The sequence below is a fragment of the Prionailurus bengalensis genome, chromosome F2, assembly GCF_016509475.1.
Source record: "Prionailurus bengalensis isolate Pbe53 chromosome F2, Fcat_Pben_1.1_paternal_pri, whole genome shotgun sequence".
Lineage (NCBI taxonomy): Eukaryota > Metazoa > Chordata > Mammalia > Carnivora > Felidae > Prionailurus > Prionailurus bengalensis.
The window spans coordinates 6,961,226-6,969,497 of NC_057353.1; the positions used below are offsets into that span (position 1 = coordinate 6,961,226).

The window sequence follows — 8,272 nt, forward strand, 5'->3', positions numbered from 1 at the left end:
ATATTTTTTTTTAATGTTTTTATTTATTTTTGAGACAGAGAGAGACAGAGCATGAGCAGGGGAGGGGCAGAGAGAGAGGGAGACACAGAATCGGAAGCAGGCTCCAGGCTCTGAGCTGTCAGCACAGAGCCCGACATGGGGCTCGAACCCATGGACCGTGAGATCATGACCTGAGCCGAAGTCAGATGCTCAACCAACTGAGCCACCCAGGCGCCCTGAAATTATAATCTTTTATACATTAGTAAAATGTCAAGAAATCCAAGTAAGTCAGAAAAAAAAACCAAGGAAAAACATAAAGTATGCTCTGTGAAGAAAAATTAAAGGAGCTGGAATGATTTTAACTTGGAAAAGAAAAAGGTGACTTTAAAATTCTCAGCATTGAAGAACTGCTGTGAAGAATTTGACTTTTTTTTTTTATGTCGAGCTGCATAAATAAGAAATTTAATTAGATATGAATAAAAACATGTCTAGAAGGATAAATAAATTTGATTAGACTATAAATTGCTTGTTTTGAATACATGGGGTATTTTGCCTGGGATTTATCCAGGGAACCTTTTAAGTAAAATTCATTACACCTAATGATTATATGATGGTATAGAAACAAGTCTTCTAAATCATTGGAGTCTATGTTTCTTGTCTGAAACTGACTCAGAGTAGAACAGTTAACGTTTTTTGGAGCCACATATGGAGGTGCTAAAATAAATTTGGCATTGAGTAATTAAAGGTAACTAATTACATAAAAAAATACCAGTTCAGCGTGAGTCATAAATCCATAAAAAATATGAGTTGCTATTTATTTCACCAGATAAAGACTGCCTCTACATAGAGTATGCTTTTTTTACGTTAAGTGATAATGCTTTTCCCATTGAAAAGTGGAAGCTGTGGTGTTACGTTAGCTTCAGTAATGACCAGTGAGAATTTTGTTGACATAAAAGGGCTGAAATCGTGGAGAAATAATAGGGGAGAAGAATTCATTTTGTGCGTACTTTATAGTAGTGTCTGTGGTAGTCTTACAGATTTATTAAATGTAATCCTTCTGTGCTCATAAAGACTGCGAGTTTGGCTTTGCTATTCCCTTTTTATAGGTGAGAGAATCTAGAGCAGGCAGGTAAAGTATTTTCATCAGTGGTGCACAGTATCATGCCAGAATTTGGACCCAGACCTTTGTGCTTGAAAATCTGCTACTTTTACTACACCTTTGTTCTTTTTATATGAGGAAAGAGTGGTAAAATGTTAAAAAAATTATTTAGTGCTCTCCCCAAAGAAGAGAGAGAAGGAAATTATTTTCCTTTTTAATTCGGAAAGAGAATGATATTTAGATGTATCAAGGAAATTGGGGAAATCACAATAGCTGGGAACTTTCGGGAAAATATGGCATGTAGCATATGATTTTTTAGCGGTTTTACTGCATACGTTACATTACTATAATGACACTACCGGCTGGGCCCAGATGATATTGGGAAAAAGAAGTTGAGAGTGACATACATGAATTGGTAATGCACGACTGGGTAATGTTCTTATTTAAGATAAATGAGTTGATATGCATTGAATTCTGAGATTTGGAATCGCATCTTATATCATGTTTCTCTCCCAGTTCTAGCATGTGGCGTGGAACATGGTAAGCACCTAGTAAATGTGTGTTGGATGGTTACAAATGCTTTTTCTTTACCCCTTATCTTCAGATCCACACATGTAGGGAGATATGCAAAGAGTCTAAGGGATAGAACTGAGTTGTTTGTATTTTATGAAGCAATATTTAAATCATTAAAAAGGTCCATGAAAGTGATTTTTTTCTTTTAACATTCAAGTGATTAAAATTTTTTTTCACGAGACTTGCATTGAGAGGTAGAAGACTAAATGAAGCTTCAGAAGAAATTTAAGAATGTTACACCGACTTGGCTTTTGTTTTAAAAATGAAGTGCTAGCCTATTGTGTTTTGGAGAATACAGCCAAGTTCAGAATCTTGGAATCCAGGTGGAACGGTGTAATTACTGTTTATGCCCACAAGATGTCAGCTGTGCTATGCTTTGCCAGTAGCTCTGTTGCAGCACTCAGCAGGAGGCTTGCAAGGCCAAAGGGAGGGCATCCAAGACTGGGACACTCTCTGGGCAGTTTGCTTCCGCTTCAAAGAAAACTGAGGATCCATTTGTACACACTCTCTGGGCAGTTTGCTTCTGCCTCAAAGAAAACTGAGGATCCATTTGTACAACTCCCCTCCCCCACACGTCTTAAACCCAGAGGGCATATCAAGAATCAGAATTAGAGGAAATACTCTGTTAGTACCAAGGAGCTGAAGTTCAAAAGTAGAGGTGATGTTAAAAATGCAACCTGTCCAAGAATCCTCAGAGTTGATCCCAAGGAAAGGTGAATTTTGAGAGAGTGGGGACAGCCCCAAATCCGAACTCAAGTTGAAACTAAGTTAATGAGTCATTGGTTCAGTGATTCCTACATGAAGTTTTCAGATATCTTCATCTTTCAGTGACATAAAGCACATGTCCCGTTTTCAGGGTTCATATTGAGGTTTCAAAGCCATGTTTCATGTTTGTGACACTCATTTTGTTAGTTTTCTCATCTATAAAATGGCACCACCACTTTAAAGGTTTTATGACGCAGCTACCTTACAAGATTGTTGTGAGAGGATCACTTCAGGGAATGATTGTAAAAACGTTACAATGTGCTTAATACATTTTAGCGGGTTTGTTTTTTATTTACAATTTAAATTTTGTTACCCTTTTAAAAAATTGAGGTATAGAAAACACACAATGTTATATTAGTTTCAGGCACACAACATAGTGACTTGACAACGCTATATGCTATGCTCTCTAGAAGTTGTAGCTACCATCTGTCACCATATAACACTATTACAGTAGCACCAACTGTATTCCCTGTGCTGTACCTTTTATCCCCGTGACTTATTTGTTCCATAACTGGAAGCCTGTACCTACCGCTCCCATCCCATTTTGCCCCTCCCCCTCCCCCCTGCCCTCTGGCAACCACCAGTTTTTTTGTGTGTTTATGGGTCTGTTGCTGCTGTTTTGGCTTGTTTTGTTTTTTAGATTCTACATATAAATGAAACCATACGGTATTTGTTTTTCCCTAACTAACTTATTTCACTTAGTGTAGTGCCTCCCAGGTGCATCCATGTTGTTGCACATGGCAAGGTCTCATTCTTTTTTATGGCTGAATAATATTCTGTGTATGTGTATACCACTCCTTTATCCATTCATCTGTTGTTGGACATTTGGATTATTTCCGTATCTTGACTATTGTAAATAATGCTGCAATAGACATAGGGGTGCATATATCTTTTTGAATTACTGTTTTTGTTTCCTTTGGTGGGATTACTGGGTCATATGGTATTTCTATTTTTAATGTTTTTGAGAACCTCTGTAGTGTTTTCCACAGCAGCTGCACCAATTAACATCTCCACCAGTAGATGGAGGTTCCCTTTTCGCCACGTTCCCTTCGCCACTCGAAGGTTCCCTTTTTGCCACGTCCTTGCTAAAACTTACTTCTTATTTTCTTAATACTAGCCATTCTGACAGGCACGAGGTGATGTTTCATTGTGGTTTTAATTTGCATTTCCGTGATGATTAGTGATGTTGAATATCTTTCAAGTATCTGTTGGTCATCTTTGGAAAAATAACTATTAAGGTTCTCTGCCCATTTTTAATCAGATTATTTATTTTTTTGGTGTTGAGTTGTAAGTTCTTTATATGTTTTGGATATTAATCCCTCATTAGATATATCATTTGCAAGTATCTCCTTCAATTCACTGCATTGCCTTTTTTTGTTGTGTTGATGGTTTCCTTTGCTGTGCAAAACCTTTTATTTTGGTATGGTCCCAATAGTTTTTTGCTGCTGCTTCCTTTGCCTGAGAAGACATAGCTAGAAAAATGTTGGTGACAGCGATGTCCAAGAGATGAATGCCTTTTTTTGGTTGTTGTTTTGTTTTAAAGGAATTTTATGGTTGCAGGTCTCACGTTTAGGTCTTTAATACATTTTTAGTTTATTGCTATGTATTGTGTAAGAAAGTGGTTTAGTTCCATTCCTTTGTACGTAGCTCTTCAATTTTCTAACACCATTTATTTAAGACTGTCTTTTCCTGATGGTATATTATTGCCTCCTTTGTTGTAGGTTAATTGATCATATAGGTGTGGGTTTATTTCTGCCCTCTCTATTCTGTTGTACTGATCTATGTGTCTGTTTTTGTGTCAGTACCATACTGTTCTGATTACTGTAGCTTGTAGTATATCTTGAAATCTGGAATTGAGATACCTCCAACGTTGTTCTTCTTTTTCAAGATTGCTTTGGTTATTTGAGGTCTTTTGTAGTTCCATACAAATTTTAGTATTGTTCTCATTCTGTGAAAAATGCTGTTGGTATTTTGATCGGGATTGCATTGAATCTATAGATTGCTTTCAGTAGCATGGACATTTTACCAATATTAATTCTTCCAATCCATGAGGATGGAGTATCTTTCCATTTGTTTTCTTTCATTTCTGTGTTCAGTGTTCTATACTTTTCAAAGAATAGGTCTTTCAGCTCCTTGGTTAAATTTATTCTTAGGTTTTCTTTCTTTTTTTTTTTTTGGTACAGTTGTAAATGAGATTGTTTTCTTGATTTCTCCTTCTGCTACTTTGTTACTAGTGTATAGAAATGCAACTGATTTTTGTGTATTAGTTTTGTATTTTGAAACTTCAGTGAATTCATTCACCAGTTCAATAGTTTTTTTGTTGGAGACTGGGGTATTCTAAATATAGTATCATGTCATCTGCAAATAGTTGCAGATTTACCTATTACTTACTTATTTGGATATCTTTTATTTCTTTTTCTTGTCTGACTGCTGCAGCTAGAACTTTCAGTACTATGTTGAATAAAAGTGGTGCGAGTGGACTTTATTGTCTTATTCCTGATCTTAGAGGAAAAAATTTCATGTTTACACCATTGATTATGATGTTAGCTGTGGGTTTGTCATATGTGGTCTTTATTATGTTGAGGTATGTTCCCTCTAAACCCACTTTGTTGAGAGCTTTTTTAAAATTAAAAAAAATTTTTTTTTAACATTTATTCATTTTTGAAACTGAGAGAGACAGAGCATGAGTCGGGGAGGGGCAGAGAGAGTGGGAGACACAGAATCATAAGCAGGCTTCAGGCTCTCAGGTGTCTGCATAGAGCCAGAAGCGGGGCTCAAACTCACGGACTGTGAGATCATGACCTGAGCTTGAAGTCAGATGCCTAACCGACTGAGCCACTCAGGTGCCCTGAGAGTTTTGTTTTTTTTTTTTTTTTTAATTATGAACAGTTGTTGTATTTTATCAGATGTTTTTTATGCATCTATTGAGACGATCAAATGTTATTTTTCTTTCTTCTTGTTAGTGTGATGTGTTCGTGAATATTGGGCCATTCTTTTATCCCTGGAATAAATCCCATTTGATTGTTGTAAATACTTTTAAAAAATATATTGTTGAATTTGGTTTGCTAATACTTGGTGAGGATTTTTGCATCTACGTTTATCAGAGATACTAGCCTGTAGTTTTGTTGTTTTTTTTTTGTTTTTTTTTTTTTTGTTGTTTTTTTGTAGTGCTTTTGTCTGGCTTTGGTATCAGGATAATGGTGACCTTGTAGGACAAACTGGGAACTTTTTCTCCTGTATCTTTTGGAATAGAAAAGAGTAGGTATTAACTATTTTTTAAACGTTTGTAGACTCCGCCTATGAAACCATCTGGTGCTGGGCTTTGTTGGGAGATTTTTGATTATTGATTCAATGTCATTACTAGTAATTGGTCCCTTCAAATTTTATATTTCTCTCTGATTTAGTTTTAGGAGATTATATGTTTCTAGTAATTTATCCTTCTAGGTTGTCCAATTTGTTGGCATCTAAGGTTTCGTAATATTTTCTTATAATTCTTTGTATTTTTGTGGTGTTGGTTGTTATTTTTCCATTTTTGAGTTTATTTGAGTCTTTTCTCTATGTGTCTGTCTGTTTTTATGACGAATCCAGCTAAAGGTTTATCAATTTTCTTGATCTTGTAAAATAGCCAGCTCTTAGTTTCATTGATTTTTTTTCGGTTATTCTGTTAGTCTCTATTTCATTCAGTTTTGCTTTTATCTTTAGTATTTTTTCCCTCTACTAGATTTGACTATTCTTCTTTTTCTAGCTCCTTTGGTGTAAGAGTAGGTTGTTTATTTGATATTTTTCTTGTTTCTTGAGATAAGCCTGTATCACTATAAAGTTTTCTTTCGGACCTGCTTTTGCTTTGTCCAAAAGATTTTGGATCATTATCTTTTCATTTTCATTTGTCTCCATGCATTTTTTGGTTTCCTCTTTGATTTTATGGTTGGCCCATTATTGTTTAGTTGCATGTTGTTTAGTCTCCATGTATTTGTGTTCTTTTCAGATTTTTTCTTATAATTGATTTCTAGTTTCATGCTATTGTGGTCAGAATAAATGTTTGATATAATTTTAGTATTAAATTTTTTGAGACTTGTTTTGTGGCCTAATATGTTATCTATCCTGGTTAATGGTCTGTGCACACTTGAAAAGTTACCAGTGTATTACACGGGTTACAGTGTTACCAGTGTATTCTGCTGGCTTTGGATGGAATGTTCTGTACATATTTGTTAGGCCCATCTGGTTTAATGTGTCATTCAAAGCCACTGTTTCTTTGTTGAATTTCTGTCTGGATGATCTATCCATTGATGTAAGTGGGGTGTTAAAGTCCCCCATTATGATTTTATTATTGTCAATTTCTCTTTTGATATATCTTAATGTTTGCTTTATGCGTTTAGGCATTTTGTGTGGGGTGCATAGATATTCACAGTTGTTATATCCTCTTGTTCGGTTGATTTATCCTTGTGTAGTGCTCTCTTTGTCTATTGCTACAGTCTTTGTTTTAAACTTCATTTTGTTTAATAAGCATTGCTCCCCCAGGCTTTTTTTTGCTTCCGTTTACACAATACATGTTTTTCTGTCTGTGTGTGTCTTTAGGTCTGAAGTAAGTCTCTCATAGGCAACATATTAGATGAGGTTTTTTTTTTTTAATCCATTTAGTCACACTATGTCTTTTGAATGGAGCATTTAGTCCATTTAAAGCAATTTGGGGTGCTGGGTAGCTCAGTTGGCTAAGCGTCTGACTCTTGGTTTCGGCTCGGGTCATGGTCTTGTGGTTCGTGGGTTCAAGCCCCCCTTTGGGATCTTGGTTGGCAGCACAGAGACTGCTTGGGATTCCCTGTCTCCCTCTCCCTCTGCTCCTCCCCTGCTGTCTGTCTCTCTCAAAATAAATAAGCATAAAAAAAATTTAATGATGGGTATGTCAAATGGTATTGCTATTTTGTTAGTGTTCTGATTATTTTGTAGTTTCTTTCTTTCTTTCTTTCTTTCTTTCTTTCTTTCTTTCTTTCTTTCTTTCTTTCTTTCTTTTTTCTGTATTCCCTTTGGTTTGATGGCTTTGTTTAGTGTTATGTTTGGCTTTCTTTGTCTTTATTTTTTATGTATTATAGGTTTTGATTTGTTGTTACCACTGGGTTCTCATATAACATGTGTATAGCAAGCAGTCTGTATTAAGTTGAGGGTTGCTTAAGTTTGAACACATTCTAAAGGCATTAAGTTTTTATTCCTCCATGTTATTCCTCCATATATTTTACATCTTTTTATGTATCCCTTGACTGATTTTTTTTAGATATAGTCATAATTGATTATACTGCTTTTGTATTCTAACCTTCATACTGGTTTTATTAATGATTAATTTACTACCTTTACCTTTACTATAGTTTATATTTACCTGTGGAACTTTTTCTTTCCATAATTTTCTTCTAGTTATGGTCTTTGCTTACCATTGAAAGCATTCCCTTTAACATTTCTTATAAGGCTGGTTTAATGGTGATGAACTCCTTTTAACTTGTTTGTTTTGCCCATTATGAATGGCAGCCTTGCTGGATAGGGTATTTTTGGTTAGAGGTTCTTCCTTTTAGCACTTAAAATGTAACATGCCACTTCCTGCTGGCCTGCAGAGTTTCTGCTGAAAAATCTGCTGATAACCTTATGGGGTTTCCCTGTATGTAACTGTTTCTTTCTTCTTGCCACATCAAACATTTCCTATCATTATTTTTTGTCAGTTTAATTATTACGTATCTTGGTGTGGCCCTCCTTGGGTTCATCTTGTTAGGGGCTTCTGTGCTTCTTGGGCTTGGATGACTGTTACCTTTCTTAGATGAGGGAAGTTTTCAGCTATTTCTTCAAATAAGTTTTCTGTCCCTTTGTCTCTTCTCC

General features: G+C 35.6%; 1 non-coding gene across 1 annotated transcript; it reads right to left on the reverse strand.

Moving 5' to 3' along the window:
- Positions 1 to 127: 127 nt before the first annotated feature.
- Positions 128 to 212, reverse strand: TRNAR-UCG. The gene has a single exon. It is a non-coding gene; the product is annotated as a tRNA-Arg (tRNA).
- Between the last annotated feature and the right edge of the window lie 8,060 nt (positions 213 to 8,272).